This window comes from Rhipicephalus sanguineus, chromosome 3, assembly GCF_013339695.2.
Source record: "Rhipicephalus sanguineus isolate Rsan-2018 chromosome 3, BIME_Rsan_1.4, whole genome shotgun sequence".
Classification (NCBI taxonomy): Eukaryota; Metazoa; Arthropoda; class Arachnida; order Ixodida; family Ixodidae; genus Rhipicephalus; species Rhipicephalus sanguineus.
The window spans coordinates 184,032,175-184,044,426 of record NC_051178.1 but is presented as its reverse complement, the minus strand read 5'-3'; positions in this window follow the sequence as shown (position 1 = coordinate 184,044,426).

The window sequence follows — 12,252 nt, the reverse complement described above, 5'->3', positions numbered from 1 at the left end:
TGACGCGTAAAAGAATTTCAAAGGAAAAAAATTGAGGGTAGCTACGAACTAGTGGTGCGAAGACTGGGGAAACAGTGGAGTGGGTGACGTTTCCCACCTCCATTCCCTCCTCCTGACCCTCACTTTCCTTTCCCATCCGCTTGCTATAACTATGTACTATACATAATTACTATACTAACTATACATACTACTATACTTACTATGCCATGCTGTACTATACTATGCTATACTATACTATACTATACTATACTATACTATACTATACAATGCTATGCAATGATTTATCCTCTCCTCTCCTCACTCCTCCTCACCCTCACTTCCCTTCCCATCCCCTTGCTATTCTATATTATAATGCATGGCTACGCTATGCTATAGGAGCTATTTGCCGCCGAGTTTTGTGTTTATGCTACGCAGACATACCTCGAGCTGAAACAGTTAAAAATCTCGTTGAGCAACATGTCGACACACTAGACCTCTCTAGGTTAGATAGTGGTTCACATGAAGCTATGAGGTAGCACCAATATATTGTAGTCAAACACGTTTGTTGGTCTCCAGTATACTCCGCGTTTCTTTTATGTCTTTTTTTTTTCTTTTTTCGTTTTTTTTATTTATTGGTCGACACCTGCGCACGAAATCAGCAGTTCGGGATCATTGTAAGCCTGGCAAGCAGCTTTGCGAGCTCTGGCTCCCTAAACGACATACCGTACCATGTCATAAAATTGGACTCTTAGGTTTAAGGAATAAAATTCTAGTTCCAGTCATACACCCGACGTCCCGCTCGTCAGCTGTGCACAGTGTTGAATGGCGCAAAAAGGACATTCGACCTTTCACTGACTGCATCTATAATTCTGAACAAAACACTGAACAAAATTATCGGAATTTTTTCCTGTGTCAACGTCAAAATGATTTGTAACCTGAGACGCGACGTCTAGAAATTAACGTTCACTCGAGCAGACAAATTCGTCTGTGCAAAACTGATTAATCTGAAAGTAAGAGTGATCGTCGCCATTTTTACCTTGAAAGGTTAATGCCGAATTTACGAATATTCGCATTGGTCGGGGGTAACACAGCACAGGACGTCCTGATCTTGTTTGTCATAGTGGGCTCTTGCTAACAAATTGCCAAAACATTAGTGAGAACGCAAGTATGAATGCCTTTTCCATTCAAATTTTCTCTGAACGTATAACAAAGAAACGAGCCCCTCGGAAGTGTTCTTCTTTTGTTCTTTCATAGCGAGGGCCTTGTCCCGGAAGACTTAATGCCTTTAGGTAGTGTGCGAGGGTTTATCAGTCAGCTGCTATCTCGTGCACACATCACGTGCCACGTAACTCCATCTGGCAAATAGAGTGTTCCACACTCGCCGCCGTGGCTACGAGTGGCGCTAGCTAACACTCCCGCCGTAGCTCAATTGGTGGAGCATCGGACGTGTAATTCGAAGGTTGTGGGTTCGGATCCCGCCGACGGAAAAGATGACTTTCATCCACTTTAATTTATTTCAATTGGTCGTAATTACTACCCTACAAGTTTAAAAGACAAATAATGTCCCCTATGTTTTCCCTGGCTTAATTATCTGTTTGATTAACTTGGCTGTGTCTAACAAAGAAAGAAGCCCCTCAAAAAATTCCCTTATTTCGTTTTCCATTGAAATAATATTACGAGCTCTCTGGCTCTCTGCTCGAAAGAAATAATGCAGCCTTTCTAAAATCTGAGCATAGCTATGAACGTTCTTTGCGCAAAACGGCCTTTAACGACAGGTTTCCCCAACAATTTTTCCTACACTACTTGTCCGGTCGCATGGAAAGAGTGTCCTTTTATGTTGTAAAAGTTGACAAAGTTGGCGGCAGGCTTTATGTTCCCGACAGTGGCACTCAGGAGCACTGACTGGCAGGCTAGCACCCACCTTCGCCACGCTGACGAACTTGAGGACGCGGGTTCGCTTCCCAGCCTCGGCGACCGCATTTTGATGTGGGCGAAGTGAAAAAAAACGCCTGTGCTTAGGATTAGGTACGCTTAAGAACGTCATGTGGTAGAAATTAGTCATCAGTCTCCCGCTATGGCGTGCCTAATAATCATATCGTCGTTCTGGCACGTACAAACCTAGCAATTCATTACTAGCAGCCACCTGTAGAAATAGCACTATGTTCCCTTTAGAAAACTGCGGCAAAGAGTTCCGCTTTACGTTCTGGAAAGTACATAATATCAGCGCTTCTGCGCCCCTTTTTTTATTTAGCATACCGACAACGACCAGGAGGGCTAAGCTTAGAAAAGAATGCTCGCAATTTTTTTAAAATAACGCAACAAGGGGTCGCGAAGCCATATACGTAATCTTGACTGCATGACTACGCTCGACCGGCGAAATCGCACGCCCACGTGCTACTAAGGGACACGTTCTCTATTTACGAACGGGCCACGCGCGCAAATCCGCTGCGCAATTTCTATAGCACTGGTGTTATCTTACCGCAATTTCCCACTGCGACTATACGTTAATCGCAACTCGCGAAAGAAGGGGCGAGAGGATTTCGGGCATTCATCATGCACGCCGCCTGATGAGAAAACTGTAATGGCGCGGGCCGTCGCGAGACTCGGATAACCTGACGCGCGCCGTTCTATCCCGCCGTGGTCCCAGAACAGTCGCCCAGAAGGTTGGGCGACGACTCTATCACCATGCTGGTGTTTGAGCACTAAACAAAACAGGCATAAGAAAGAGGGATTTAATGAGTCAGGCTTAGTGACGAGTCGTACCAAGTCTCAGCTTAGTTAATCACTCAACGCCGTGCATATTTCTTTGCTCTTTCTTTTTCACAGCAGTGACTCGTCCTTCATTTTTAGATTGAACGGCACCAAGATTGTTTGAAAGGTCGACAAATGTGCGAGCACGCAGTGGACTCGGGTTCTCGCGAAGCCCGAATCTCATGTGTTTCACCAAGGAAATCCGTCGCGTGACAGCATTTTCCGCTTACCTCGCTTCGATGAGATGCTCGGACAGGTGCCCTGCTCTCGAGACTTTCGTTATCTTAAAAGGAGAGGGGCTGTCCATAAAAAGGCACATTCGAACTCGCATATATCGAACTCACAAAAAAACGGGAATTAGTTCAATATATCACTTAATTCGATATAAAACTTTCATACAATAACCTTTTTTCCGTGCGAAATTTGGTGCGCAGGTTGACTTCACGGCACTACTTTACAGTATTGCAAAAAAGGGGGCTTCACAGCAATATGCGGGAACATTCTTTCAGTTTTATTTTTCAGAGGTTCGTAACTGGGGGTGCGGGTTATACCTGAAAACTACCGTATCGGTGTAAACAGCGCCTCAACATATTCATACGCGACTATGCGTACCGTCGGGGGCCGGAAGCCTCTAGTGCGCCTTGGCCCAAAATGTCGGCTTTGTTCTTCAATATCGCAATCTACGTGCTTCTTGGGATGCTGCACGCAGCGGCGACGTCAGACTTATTTTCTCCGCGTTCGACGGCGTTTATTATCGCCAGCTTTTAGAGAATCGCGGTAGAGAAGCGAACGGCGCAGAGAGCGAAGCGAATGGCGACCGCGCACGACACGCCGACGGGCGCGATCAAGAGGAATCCTGGGAGAAAGCAAGTGATGGCAAGCAGTACATGCTAGTCGCTCCGTACGGCGCCCTGCTAATCACACCGCTCGCTCTCCCAAACACATGCGGGAATGCCCCCTTCTGTGAGGAAAAGGCAACTTTCTGTGAGGGAAAGCCAACATCACGGGGCGTTTCGTCCCGCCCGATGTTCGCTGTATGAAGTGTTCCGGCTATTTTTGTTCGATGTAGGCGTATATTTTCCCACGCATTAACATTAAAGCTTCGATGTGCTCGAAAATAGTTGGATTCAAAGAATAATTCGATTTAAAAGAGTTTGATATAGTCGGGCTCGACTGTATACGACCTCTCCTTAAAACGCAGGCGGCTCCGCTCTCACTTTTCTCATACCCTTTCCTCACTGCCTTGAGAAAACCTCTGCAGCGGTTGTCTCCCAAGTGCATCACGCACTCGTTTTACACCCACCGGCAGAACTGAACATATACGCCGTGATTTTTCTGCATACAGCTTGCAATACAATAAACATCAGTCTATGCATTCAACTCCTCTAATCTTATTGCGATAGCAATTATATGGACACTGGAGGCGCATTTTTGCCGTCGCAGTCATGTTCCATACAAAGTCCAATTCGATAACATCGCTCCGCGCGTACTATGTCCTACGTGTACGTGCTAGCGAAAGCTTGCGAATGCTGCAGACAGGAGCTACTCAAGCAGTGATGAAGCGCGCCGGCCGGCTCCGGCGGGCAAATGAGCTTGAAGGGGTGTCAGTAGGGGGCTGCGTCACACGAGCAGTTACTGCGAATTTTGATTTAAAAAATTGCGACAAGTTTGCACTAAGCCGCGCAATGCGTGGCACAGCGAAGCATGGGCCCGTCGCCGCTCGCCGGGCAACCTATTTATCTATATTTCTCTACAGAGCTGGGCGGCCTTCTTTGTTTCTCTTTAGTTTTCTCTTTCTTTCTCCCTTGCTTTCTTGTTCTTTTTTCTCTATGTTCTTTCTGTCATTTTTGCCTCTGCTGATCTCTGTTTCCTTCGTTCTCTCTCTCTCTCTCTTTCCTTTCTATTTCTCTCTTTCTATCTTCATTTCCCTTTCTTTCTTATATTTGTCTCACTCTCTCTCTTTCTCTATTTCTCGCTTGCTTCCTCTTTCTTTCTAGCTTTTTTTTCATCTCTTTATTTCTCTCTTTTTTCTTTCTTTCAAGATTCTCTCTCTTTCTCTTTCTGCATTTCTTTCTCTCTGTTTCTCTGTTTTTCATTCTTTATATACTATGCTCTACACTCTCCCCTCCCCCTCTCCCTCCTCCTCATCCTCACTTTCCTTTTCTACAGCCTTGCTATTCAAGGCTATGCTATGTTCTGTCAACGTGCCTGGATAGCCGAGTTGCTGTTTCTTCTTTAAGCCTGGATAGGCCAGTGGTAAAGACGCTCGCCTTCGGATCGCGGGTGGGCGGGTTCGAATCCCGCCGCCTCATGGGGAATTTTTTTTTTTCGCCAAGATTTTCTCTTTCTTTCATCCTGTCTCTGTGTTTCTTTCTTTCTTTCTCTCTCTCTTCACCCTCACTCTCACATTTAGCATTCGCTTTGCGCCTCCCCCTTGCTATGCCGCACACATCGGCGCACACGTCCTGGGAGCGAGGCACCAGAACACGTGCGTCCGTATCACCCGTCTCTCGTGAGATATAGATAGGGTAGATACCACTGTGGCTTTGCATACATCATAATAAGATGGCGAGAAAGATCAAAGTTGAGGAGCAAGCCACGAGGCGCAGCCTTGAAACAGGTTCGTCTACGCGCCTAGCAACCTTGACAACCTTAACAACCATGACCGTTCACCCTCTTCGTCAAAACATTACAGACGAAGCCAAGCGTAACCGAATCTACACCTATAGTTTACCGTCTGTGTCCTGTCGTATAGCCACCGAGCTATACCAACTGCGAAAATCAAGCAAAAGGTTCTCTTCCTCACCTCACCTAACCTTTTTCGTACTCATAGTTGCATTACACTGAGCTGAGGGGGTAAGCCGTCGCCACGCGCCAACAGTGCTCTACCTCTAATTACACTTTCGACACCACGTGTGAGCTGAAAAAAGGGTGCAGGTACTCCCAGAAGCCACCCCGTCCTCTTCCATTTCGCTTTTGTCTGTTCATCTCGGCTTCTTCGGTTTCATCGAAACCTCGCGCAACGTTCTCGGAAAGCAACCACCCATCGCGCTTAACTCGCGCATGTTCGCGTTTACAGCAGCAGGCACCTCGTTACCCAGCCAATAAATGTCGTTGACATGGCAGGCAGGTGACGATACCTGCCCTTTCACACCCAACTCTCACTCCCTCAGCTCCCTGTTATTCTCCTTATTACTGTTTTCACCTCGTCATCCTATTCCTGAGACGCGGAGCCAAAACGACCGGGGTCGGATAACTCGAAAAGGCAATCTCTTCAGTTGGTAATCGCCTCTGCTCCGCATCAGCGCACGCTCGCGTTAATGACGCTCGAAAAAGACAAAAAAAATGCACCTTTGTAATCGCTATAGCCTGAGCCGCGATGGCTGCAGCGGCTGAACATGAAACTCCCTCCATACTTTGTCTGTTTATCATTTTTTTTTAAACGACGCGTGCGCCTATATAACTAAGCACGATGTCAGCTTTTCGCAACGACAGTGGCTGCAAAGAACTCAGAGGTGCGCGCACAGAGTGACAATTAAGGCAAAGAATTGAAGCTGACGCCCGTCTGCGAAGAAGCCACCTTTCGTATTACCATTATGTTCTCCTCCATTTTTTTTGTTTGTTTATTTCGTGTCATTCCGCCCTGCGTTTCCCTGCCCTGCTTCTTACTCTGTCTTTCCCTTCTCTTATTCTCTGTTCTCGACGACTCAAAATCAGCCTGTGTATAACATCTCGCGGCCCGCTTAACGACTCAACTCGTTATGCGGGTAACACGCGTGTCGTAATTCTTGCGCCGCATGTTTGAGTGGCGACGCTCCGGTAGCAGCTAACCGCTCTTACGTTTCATTATTCATTGCCACGCTGACATTGTTTTCTTTAGCTTCTTTCTTAGTCAGCTCTTTGTTTCTCTTTTTCTCACCTCGTAAAAAGGCGACCGTAAAGGATGCCAATAATAGCTATATCCAAGCGGCCTGTCATCGGGCCAAAGCTCATCTTGCAGGCCTGCCACGTATGTTCTTTGTTCTCAGTGTGGGCTGCGTCTCCAATAATATATGCAGGTGAAGAAGAAGAATAAACAGGGAACAAGCCGCGGGACGTATCGAGGACGCATGATATACCTGAAGGGTTTCGGTTTCCCGTTAAACGTTATCCCGGGCTTTAATGAACACTGTTCGCTGGCCGCCGTTGGACCAGAGAACTTTCGCTATCTCGTCCGGTGCAGACTCTGATCTGTGCCCCTCAGGGGAAACCGATATTATTTCTTCGACGTATTCCTTCGCTTCCCTTCAGCCCCCCCCCCCCCCCTCCACACTTCTTGGAATCGATATACTGCTTTGCGTGGCAAAAGAAAAAAAAAAAGTAACGAGAATAGTGACTGTGGACGAGACCGTCGTTCGCTTAATTGAGTGCCCAGTCCCTCAGGTTTCAGATCACGCTGGAAAAGTTCAGACGCAACGCCAGCTCGCGAAATGCGGAAGTTTTAATTAAGAACTAACTCGCTTGCACTATGTTTCTAGGACTTCAGGTGAGATTGAAGAAGAGTGGGGACGAGGCAGAATTGAGACAGTCCTTGGAAACCGATATAGGCGGTGTGTGGAGCCCAGGTGTGTCGAGGCGGGCAACGAGACGTATTGCGTAACATTACGATCAGTGTCACCCGCTGAAACCTTATCTTCTATATGTACTTTACACGAGTTTTTAAATGGTCGTACAACATTTAGTCATATGGAGCACAATGTGAGCTAACAGCTATGATACTGCCGCATCCCTATCTATCTATCTATCTATCTATCTATCTATCTATCTATCTATCTATCTATCTATCTATCTATCTATCTATCTATCTATCTATCTATCTATCTATCTATCTATCTATCTATCTATCTATCTATCAATTTCTTTAGTATAAATGTTCCGCGAACAGGCACTGCCTGAAGAGGTTCTATTTCAATAAAAAAAGTGGAACCTGCTTCTCAACTATTTCGAATTCTGATTTATTTCTCGCGAAATGGGATGCACGAATGCTTTCGATGTCTGTGATATGCGGTGTGAATAAAGTGCCTGCGCTGTCACACACTTTTCCGTCCACGTCACCAACGTCATTGTGATCTGTGGGCAATGGCGTACAAATCGTTTTGCCCGTCTCTCGATAGCGGCACGCCATAAAACGTTCCGGAGAACATTCCCTTAAGCTTCCGTGGCAAGCGAGTCATACAAAAGGCTGATGATTATCAAGATTACTGCACGTAGATGTCTTAGGAAGCTTGGACGAACAAGGCAAGAGACGCCAGAGCTACGTACGGTGCTTCGATTGGCCACAGTGCGCGGTGACGCTATGTAGCAGCAGTTAGCTGGACCTACTATAGCAGCAGTTAGCAGCGGCCAAGATAAATCAAAGGCATAGTATAATAATATCTGGGTTTTACGTGCCAGAACCACGATATGATTATGATGCACGCCGTAGTGGAGGGCTGCGGGAATTTTGACCAATCGGTGTTCTTTAACGTGCACTGACATCGCACAGTACACGGGCCTCGAGCATTTCGCCTCCATCGAAAAGCGACCGCCGTGGCAAGGATCGAACCCATCATTTTCGGGTCAGCAGCCGAGCACCGTAACCACTATGCCACCGAGATTACTATGTAAATCTGTCGTTATTGTGCGAAAAATGTTAATTCCGCGCCATCCTGCAACCACGCGTATCGGAGTCTGCCGGTTGTTTTCATTAGCATATAACGTACGTTTCCAGCCACGCTCACTTCTTCATACAAACGGTGCCATGGCGCGCATCGCCCGACGGTATCGTCTGTCAGTGTGGAAGACAAATGTCCCGCGCACGTGTACTTGTAATCGTTAGCAGCTTATTAACAAGAAATTCATGCTGTTCTCTTACCCTCCTCTCCCTCGTTTCTATCTTATTTCTCTTTCCTGTCTCGTTTCGCAATCAGGTATTTAGTCACTCGACCCGTATCTTCCGCCTACTGCACGGCGACCAGTTTTTCAAGGTTACGTATGGTGCATATTGGTTCGGATCGACGTTCACGTTGAAGCCGTTTCATTTCGGTTTTGTCTTTCAGACATTTTTTTTTCTCTCTCTCTCTGTCTCTCTCTCTCTCTCTGCATTTTCGCATCAAATGATGCAAGTATCGCCGATCGAGTGGTGTGCCGTTCGCTCAACGCATACGCGAATAGACTGGAGAGCATAGGCAGACGCGTTTCGTTTTATGGAAAGAGTGCGTAGTTGTAAGTTTTTCGCCGTAATCCCATATAACGTGACTGGAAAAACACAAGTTTCAATAGCGCAGTGCTCTTCTGCAACCAGCAGCCTCAGCGTTCTTGCTCTTTCTCGGGTTGCACAGGAGACGCCAGGAGAAAAAGGTGGGTCATTGTGTCATTGCGATAAGTTGACAAGAAGGCATAACGCATTATAGCCCTGAGCACTGATGAGACCCAGTAGTACAAGTAGTAGTAGTAGTAGTAGTAGTAGTAGTAGTAGTAGTAGTAGTAGTAGTAGTAGTAGTAGTAGTAGTAGTAGTAGTAGTAGTAGTAGTAGTGGTGGTGGTGGTGGTGGTGGTGGTGGTGGTAGTAGGAGTAGTAGTAGTAGTAGTAGTAGTAGTAGTAGTAGTAGTAGTAGTAGTAGTAGTAGTAGTAGTAGTAGTAGTAGTAGTTAGTAGTAGTAGTAGTAGTAGTAGTAGGAGGAGGAGGAGGAGGAGGAGGAGGAGGAGTAGAAAACTGTGCTTGGGGAGCAGTTGGATGAAACTTTTCGACTGTTAAGGAGGGAAGAAAGAAGGAAACCAGGAGAGAAGGGAAAAGAGGAAGGTTAACCCGTTAAGAATAACCGGTATGCTACCCTACATTAGGAAGAGGGTTGAGGGAGTTAGAAGTGTAAAGAAAGAGAGAGAGAGGGCGGGAATGAGGGAGGGAGGACGCACACAACGTCACAGTCAGTCAGTCGGTCTGTGTTGTGCGGCGTACGACATCACCATTATAATCTACAGCCATTTGTGCAAGCCTGTTGGCCTCTAGAAACGTTCCTTCGTCGCCTTCAACAGCGATGAGTTTTCAGGACGACATTCTAGAACAGATAGACACAAGGCCCTGAAACAGGTATGCCACACGAACGGCTCTCGGTTCATTAGATTTTGGGCATACTGCCCCTTTATCCAATGTACACATCGAGAAGTCGTGCAACTATTTCCTTGCTATACTGCTCTTTACACTCCGTCTTTGACATGTTACGGAGACACGTAACTATATTTTACTGGCACATTGGTCGAGAGCTCAGAAATAAGATTTATTGTGCCCATGTCTTTCCTGCCTGTTATGTCATCGTCCTGTCGCCATCGTCATGCCGCCGTCTCCCCCTGTTTCATATTGATGCTACAGTGAAGAAATTCGACTTCTCTTGGCCCATACGCCTAAAGTTCAGGAATGAGGGCGTCATCGGCATGTTTGAGATGCCGAATAACTGTCAGGAAAGTCTTGTCCGCCGAAACGTGTCACGGTGCAGAAGCACCTGTCGAAACAGCAAGCTCATCTGGCTCTGGGAGTATCCTGCAACAGGTGATAGCTGAAGAAATCATTCTACCTCCTTCAGTGTTCCCGACAAACCGTTAAGTGTGGGTGTACTTTTCTATTCATAACCCGCGCCTTACCTACATCATGAAGTCTGGCCTCGATACGACGGTGTAGGAGATGGAGCCTAAACCAAACAAACCCCGCGGCTACTTTCTTTAGTGAAGACGTTTATATACTACTACATCCCTTACCGTGATTAAAACCGAACCCATATTAAAGGGCCATGACACTTGAAGACACGGACAAAGAAGACAAACGATACAAACGCTGTAGACGCGGCGATCTGCAGGTACATGGTAAGCAGCGTGACTCGCTTGCTGCTGAAGTTGCGCGTTCTTTCGTGCGTCGCGAGGACTCCCTAACTGCTGGCGCCAGCGAGCGCATTTTGGAAGCCGCAGCAAGCAGCACCGTAGCGTGCTAATACGACGTTGCGCGATAAGGAGTTCCTGCAGTAATGAGTTCGCTGCTTGTGGAATCACTAGGGCAACGTTTAGTATCGTTATCCTTCACTGATAGCACTGTTGATGTGTGTTTCTTTTTTTAAATGCGAAGCATTTCTTAGCGAACCTCAGGGACTTTGGCCGTTTCTATATACGCATCTATCTATCTATCTAGCCGCCTACGTCTGGGTGCTCTCCTGGTCGTCTCCATAACTTGTAAAATACCAAAATTGGCATAGCAGAGGATCAGTGTATGGCGAACACGATTCACTGGTCATGACATGAATAACGCAAAAGTACCTGTCGCGTACGTCATGAAACCCTTTCTCTCAGTCACGTGTGGCACATACCCGCATACCAGAGTTCATGTTATGCGGGTATGTGCCACAGGTGATACAGTCTCAACCAACACAGTAACGGCGAACACGCACATTGACACGCAAGGGAGTGATAATAATAATAATTGTTGCGATTTTATCTCCCAAAATCACTATATGATTATGACAGGCGCCATAGTGAAGATCTCCGGAAATTTTGATCATCTGGTATTCTTTAACGTGCACCGAGATTGCACAGTACACGGGCATCTAGAATTTTGCCTCCATCGAAATGCGACCGCCGCGGCCGGGATCGAACCCGCGACCTTCGGGTCAGCAGCCGAGCACCGTAACCGCTACACCACCGCGGTCGACGCAAGGAAAGTGAGGGAGGTGAAGACAGAACGCCCCTGGAAGAAGCTCAACTACCATCCACTCGTCCACGTGGTCCGCAACGTGAACTACGTGGATTACAAAAAAAAAAACCGGGGTGGATGCTTCTCTGCAATAAATATGCCAAGAGAACGAGGCCTCTCATCATAACCAGTGACTTCAACATTGACGTATCAAGACCCAACAACGCCTGCTCCTTATACTGCGTGAAAGACGGCGTGGATGTGGACAGGGCATCAAAAGACATCGCTGCCACGTCCAGGACTGGCGGAATAGACCATTTCATCGTAATAGGCATCCAGGATTTCCACCAGCTGCACTATACCTCGCACTTCACTACACTTAGACTCCTCATAACCGCAATCACGAACGGATCCGATAACAAGTCCGGCCCAGCTGCTGGTGCTCACCGATCACGGTGATGATGACCATGTTCAAGAACTGTCAAGAACCCCTTCTACACATACACACGGGTTCGTGAAACGTGCGTGCGTTCTCTGTCATAACGGACAAGTATAAGCATAACAACTGTAACGCAACTGTAACAACTACAACTGTGACTGTAACGTACGTGCAGTTCGCCTGCACGTGCCACTCGGCTGCGTAGTATATATCTGGGGAAGCTTTCCTAAATGAAGCTTCGTTGCGAGTAACGTCTGTCCTGTGCATCTGTGCTCCTTCTTTGTCCTGTTCGGATTCGCGCTATCCAGTATTGAAGAATACAAGCACTACATATCAGCTAACCGCGTCTGATGTTGGTAACACCCATGTTGCTGTTGGCATCGTTAAGTAAC